Genomic DNA, 7,027 nt, shown 5'->3' with positions numbered 1-7,027 from the left:
CCTCTGGGGTGTGGAAATGAGGGGGCTGGGGAGGAGACTTTTTTTTATAGCTTTCTACTGTTGCATATTTTTAACCATGAGTAGCTAGTTTATAGACTTTTTTAAAATGACACATTGACATTTTGAATTATATATTCATACAAGTGGAGCCCTTGAAGGGACCTTGGAGACTCCTCCTTCCCCCTCCACCCCAACCCTCTGAAAAGGTCCAACTTCCTCTTTACTATTATCTACAATTGGCCTTGGTTGGAATGCTGACAATTCTCTTCCAACAAGACATACCATCTTTTGAATATGGGTTGGCCCTGTGACTTGCTTTGATCGATGTGATGTTAGCAGCAGTGCCACAAGCAGAAGCTTAAAAAACACTGGTTCACTGGGGCCTGCACTTTGGTGCCTTTCTCAATGTGTAGCTTGTTGATGATGAGAGACAAAGGTCCATTCTTACTTATTGCCCTAACTAACCACTAGACACGTCGGCAGGGTCGCCTGGGGCTGCCACATCTGACTCCCCTACTGACCACAGACACTTCAACAACCCCAGCTGAGGTCAGCCCAGCCTGGCCCAGACCCGAAGAAGCCTTGGACAGAACAGGGAACTAAATCAATGGTGATTGTTTTAAGTCTCAAAGTTTTGGTCTGGTTTGTTAAGCAGCAATTGGTAACTGGTACAGTCTTCAAATGATCAATTCTCTGCTCTAGTCATATAGGTCCATTCAATCTTCACCACAAACCACTGTTCATATACTTCTGTTTATACCCTTTCCCTAAATGTGCTGTTTTCAGTTTTTATCCAAGACCTATCCCTTTTCTTTAAAGAACTTCTCAATTCCTCTACCTTTCTATGACCAAGAGCTTTCTTTTCTAAACACTTGAAATATGCTATCTGTAAAGTGTGTTAATGCTAGATTTTGATTTCTATTGGCAACATTTCCATAGTTTAACACAAGGGGGATTAATGAGAGTTAATCCAAAGTAATTTTTTAAATTATTTGAGAGAGGCAGAGAGAGCGCACACGCACGAGGAGGGAGGAAGGGCAGAGGGCGAGGGAGAAGACTCCCCGCTGAGGAGGGAGCTGGATGTGGGGCTTGATCCCAGGGTCCTAGGGCCACAACCCACGCCGAAGGCAGACGCCCAACCAACTGAGCCACCCAGGTGCCCCCAAAGTAATTTTATGAAAATATGTTAATTTCTTCCCTTTCCAATTCTTTTTACTATTAAACTCAATTTTCTATATTTCTTTGATATTTGCACAACACTTAAAAACCTATCTTTCATGTGTATGTCCAATTTCTGCCATTACATTGTTTTTTTCTGCCTTTGTATTGTTGACTTCCAAAGGGTAGAAATACTTCCTTAACTCTCTTTCAAAGTGCTCTGTACAAGACCTTACAGGTAACACATCCACAATAGAGCTCTGGCTTTGGAGTCAGAAAAGCCTGAGTCCAAATCCCTGGCACCTACTAGCTGGGTGATCTTGGCAAAAGAATTAATTTCTCTCAAAGCCAACTTTTCTTATTTAAAAAAATACTTACTTGATGGAGTTATTTCGAGGATTAAAAGACATAATTTAAACTTTCTTATTAGTATTGCACGCATAGCGGTCATGCCACAAATAAAAACTGGCTAGCAATAAAGCCTCATGTTATGATGCAGAAAGTGGGTGCCTTAAATTGGCTGCACAAAGTGTGGTCCTCTGCTGATGAACAGCACGGTCATGCCCTGCAAGACTGCTAGAAAGAGAGAAGGTCAGGCCCCACTCCAGACCTACTGAATGTGGATTTTGACAAGATTCCCAGGTGATTTGTATGCATGTTAAATTGAGAAGTACTTCCTTAAAAGACTAAAGTCAAGAGATCTGTAAATTGATTTAACATGATATCTGGGCAATTAAGCACTCATATCCACTGGATTAGATGCTCATCTAATCTCATTATTTGATGGGAATTTCTGATAATGAGCCCCCGGAAGAAAGCTTGGATCATCGTCCACATCACAGTAGTCCTCCAAGGGAGCTGATGTACAGGATTTCTTTTTTGTCTAAACTTCAAAACCAATTAATTTATTTCTGCTAAATGTGAATGCTGAAGGACTTCTAGGTTTAAAACTTATCTTGAAAGGTTTTTTGGGTTTTTTTGGTTAGCCTCAAACATCTTTCTTTTCATCCCTAGGAGTTAGAGAGCAAGGGAAAGACTTAAAAAGAAGAGCAATTATATTGTTGTTGTAAATGGTACCTGTAAATAGAAGTTGCTTAAACAAAGCTAGCTCTTAAATCCATAATCCGACATAGGCATTACTTCAAACTTTACCCTACAGGGACAAGAACCAAAGGAGGGCTGGATGTGGCTAGCAGGAGACAGAGATGGAAAATTTTTACCCCAGAAGGCTCTCCACAAAGGGAGGAAATCTGGAGACTTCAGGGCTCAAGGGCACTATTTTCACTTCCCTGTTGCTTTGTGAAATGATGTTATTTGGACTGAAGTTCTAGTGTCTCCTCCGTAGGCCTCATGTGCTTGCTCCTGGCTGCCTCTATAAACATGAGTCAGTACAATGGCATGATAAAAATAGAATCAAGGGGTGTGGGGGGGAACTAAAAACAAGCATGCCAAAGAGAATGCCAATTTTTAAACATTTGGAACTTTCTCTGGGGTGCTAGAAATTTCTACATAGTTTCAGTGTGCGCAGTCCACCTTGCTTCAGCTCTCTGCCCTGATGGCACAATGTGGTGGGATTAGTGCTCACGAAGATGAGGCAGGTTTAACTTTTCTAGGCCAGCATCTAAGACCTGTTCAGTCAGCTCTCATGAACGAACCTATGAACTTCTAACTGCTTGGGGGCAGAAGCAGAAATTTTCCTTAGAAGCCTGGGTGTGAGGAATTATTTAAACTGTTTCGAACCTTTGCCCTCCAGAGCCACCGTCCTTAGTCAGGCTGGGAGACAAAGATCCATTTGGATTTGAAGTTTTACTACGTTCATTCTCTGTATTATGGTTCAGATTATCCTAAAATGCAGAGAAAAAGAAGCTCAAGAGAATGGAACCCTTAACTTCTCTCAAAACCCAATTTTACCTATTGGTTTAACATATCCTTCCTTTTCTTCTAATTCAGTCCCTCAGGGAGGCACAAGTAGGAAAGGAAACTAACAGATTCAACTTTCTCCTTTCTTTCTCTTGATAGAAGGTTGAAAGGCAGACAAAAGGAAGGATAATGAGATATGCTTGGGTTGAGGATTAAAAGTGATGCATAAAAACCGAAATTCTCCACAGATTTGGCTGAGTCTTAGGCCTCTTGATCTTAATAGAAATAAATGATTAAGAGGCTGAAGCGAGTTCATGCCGAATACTCATTTGTGTGAGCTGCAAAGAAAAGGTAAGCAAACATCAGTAAAATGGAAATTCGCATTTGCTCAACTAAGGGACAGAACAAGTTTTTCTTTTCAAGACCAATTTATGGTAGAGGAAGTGAAGCATTATCTTGACTTGAGGAGGAAGTGTCCCTGCGTTCCAAGACCTGAACATTAGACTGGGGAGGCGGAGAGAGAAGACGTTAATAGTGGAAAATCTTAAAACTAGGGAAGAGGGGCACGATTGCATAAAAATGAGTAAAAAGCAGCAAGAACTTGTAGCCAAACTATCGAATATTTCTGGGGTCACTTATTTTAGAGTAAATGAGAGGGATTTGAGTTTTGGTGTTAGAAACTTTTTGCTAGATTGTTAAGGCAGAGGACGTCAAGTAATAGCAAAGACCAACAATTGGAAAGCAGAAACCCAAATAGTTCATGCTGATTCCTAGGCACTCATGTACTTGCCTTGCTACCTTTCCTTAATGCCAGTTACTGGGTAATGGCCAAGGAGGATGAACTATTCTCTATACTACACACAGCCGTAAAATGAAACCTACGGAATGAAATTCAATGTGCCCTTTTAACTTCTATCACATTTCAATTTTGAATTATTTTTCAACTGAAAGAATTCCAAAATGCTTCAGAAACTTTACAAATGCAGTAATCATATTATTTGATGGCAAAATGAAAATCTCCCTGAAGTGGAAAATGGGAGTTATTCAAGAGCAAACAGTACACCTTACAATCAATTATGTCCTAAATAACAAAACCTCTAGTGCACAACAAGCCCTCACAGCTTCACAGGAATTCAGAATGTTGTACTAATAAAGCAATTATAATCTGTCATCCGTCCTCAAGATAAGCAGGACTGCCCCAGAGCTTATGTTATGGATTTCTTTGGTATAAATTAGACTTACTGAAGTATAAACCAAGAATTTTTAAATGTCATATTCATTTACTCCATGGAATATGTAACATGTTCCAAAACTCTAACATGTTCATGTTAATTTTTAGAGAATATCAATTAAGATTTATCTTCTATGGAGGGAATGCATGAAAACTTTCTATATAAAGCTATAATTGTGTCTGCAGGAAAGGCTGATTAGAAAAATGACGAAGATAAGCTGTGAGAATGAATATGGGAAAACAGGATTGTTTTGAAAGATGCTAGGAGTTATATGTGGCTATGAAAAAAAGCTTATTCTTGTACCATTATGTATTGTCATATGGACACGAGGGCTTCTGTTTTGTTCACTTTTCCTAGAGGCACAGCTTGAATTGAGTTATAAATCACTCTGGTCTATTGAGTCAAGTTGGCAGGCACTGCTGATTCATCTTTTGTAGAGATTAGGGATAAAAGTGGAATTAGAATTTCAAAGTACTTGAGTAATGCTATTAAGATAAGTACAGACGCAAATTTCGGGGTCAAAAAATTAAAGATTTGGCCTCATTTACATGAAACAGTCAAATATCCACAATTGAAAATCTGGAGATCACAGAAGGGACACCTCGAGGACTGGACATACAGGTTCACAGATGATTCAGAGAAGATAATGGCAGGTGTGGCAAGTGCTGAGTTCACCAACAGAAGATACTGGGGGACGGAAGGGGTGGGGAAGAGAAGCAAGAATTTCAGTTCTAGGAAATGGAAGGTTGATAGGAAACCAGTGAAATTCTTAGAAAGGAGAAAGTGGGGAGACAGGAGAATGAGGAGCAGTGTGCAATGACACAAAATCTACCGGGTGGTGGTGGGTGGTAGGGAAACCTTCCTAAAGGGGGGGTTCTACCAATAAAGAACTGGATACATACATTCTTACTGGAACATTCTATACACTGAAAGTCTGTGCAGCTGTTAAAAAGGATGAGGTCAATCTACACATACGGACATTGAAAAATTTATACAAAAAAAGGTAAGGGACAAAATCGCCTATGTAGTATCCAATCACTGGTATACAAAAGGTGTATGTAATCTTCAGAATAATACACAAGAAAGGTGACAGTCCCAAGTGCCTCTGGGGAGAGCACCTGAGAGCTAAAGATCAGATGGAAAGAGAGCTTGAATTTTTACTGTATACCTTTTGGTACCATTTACACTTTTACCACGTACATGAACCTTTAAAAAACAAATCATTAAAAAAGAAAAGTGATTTGTGGACAGTGCCAAATTCTACAGAAACATCACAGAGGGTACAGACCAAGATAAAGGTCATTAGACTTATTTTAAGGGGCCTTGCTAACTTTGAGAAAGTGGGTTCAGTTCAGTAATTTGATACTGAGAGACAAAAATATATTGTATGTGGCTGGAGACCATGATTCAGGAAGACAAAGAATTTGTCTTGTAAGTGTTGACGTTTCAGGGATTAAGCTTGTGAACTGATCAGGTGTGTGTCTGTGCACACATACACAGACACACACACATATACACCTTTCTCTAGATATGGGAAAGGCAATAATAGATTTTACTGGTGACTGGCAATTGGCAAGTATGATGTGACAGAAAGACCAACGGTTGAGGAATTTGAGAGCACTGGTAGGAGCACTAGGAGGCGGGTGTAGGGTGGAGGAAACCTATTGAGGGCTAGGGGTGAGCTAAGTATGGATGAAATCAAAATGGAAATAGCTTGGAGGAACTTTCGACACCAGGAGAGGTAACTGAATAACAAGAAAAAAAAACCCTGTTGGAGGCACAGAAATCAAGGCAGTAACTGTCTAGCAGAATGACAGAAAATCGTATTATAAGATTTTAGTTATACAGGATATAATTCTGCTTTATTATAACCAGCAAAGAGAAAGTAGTTTAAAGCCAATTTCATAAGCTCAGGTCTTATCAAAAGAGAAACAGTAAGGCAACCTGACGCGGTGCCAACTTTAAAAAAAATTTTTTAAAGTAGGCTCTACGTCCAATGTGGGGCTTGAAACTCATGACCCCAAGATTAGGAATTGCATGCTCTACTGACTGAGCCCGCCAGGCGCCCCAGCAGAGTGTTAACTTTTTGATGACAGGAAATATTTTCTGCAAAGGATGATTTCCAGAAAATCCATAACTTGAGACAAAAATCAAGAGTGTGATGCAAATTCCGTATATTCTATTTGAGACAAACAATAAACGTGAGTTAACGCAACCTAGAACAGGTGGAACCCCCCTACCCCGAAAGGTTATGGCATGGTACTGCCAGGTGAGCTCTTTGGGAACCCATCAGGAAGTGTTTCTGGAGGTAGGTGTGACCCATTCTAGAACATCCTCAGTATATCTGCTTGTGGTTGAACCTATACTCCTATAAAACAATAAACCAATAAAACAATATTTGGCCCTCAAGTTACAACAATCTGCTCACAACTAAGTTCTTGATGGTCAGAATCAACACTAATTCATATTATGGCTCGCATGTGGGAACGTGCCTTTCCTACTGGATCTAAGTCATGTCCCATGAAATAATGCAGAAAAATCTCCAGAGATGCTAACATGCATAAAATGCCAGTACACTTTCAAAGACAGAACTTTTTAAGGCAAGTTGTAGATCAAAGATAAATAAAACAAACCCATTAAGTGGACATATTCATGGTTTGGAAGGGGAAGTGGGGGGGATGGGGTAACTGGGTGTGGGCATTAAGGAGGGCACTTAAAGTAATGAGCACCAGGTGTTCTATTCAACTGATGAATCACTAAATTCTACCTCTGAAAGT

This window comes from Ailuropoda melanoleuca, chromosome X, assembly GCF_002007445.2.
Source record: "Ailuropoda melanoleuca isolate Jingjing chromosome X, ASM200744v2, whole genome shotgun sequence".
In the NCBI taxonomy this organism is placed as follows: Eukaryota; Metazoa; Chordata; class Mammalia; order Carnivora; family Ursidae; genus Ailuropoda; species Ailuropoda melanoleuca.
This window is presented reverse-complemented; position numbering follows the sequence as displayed.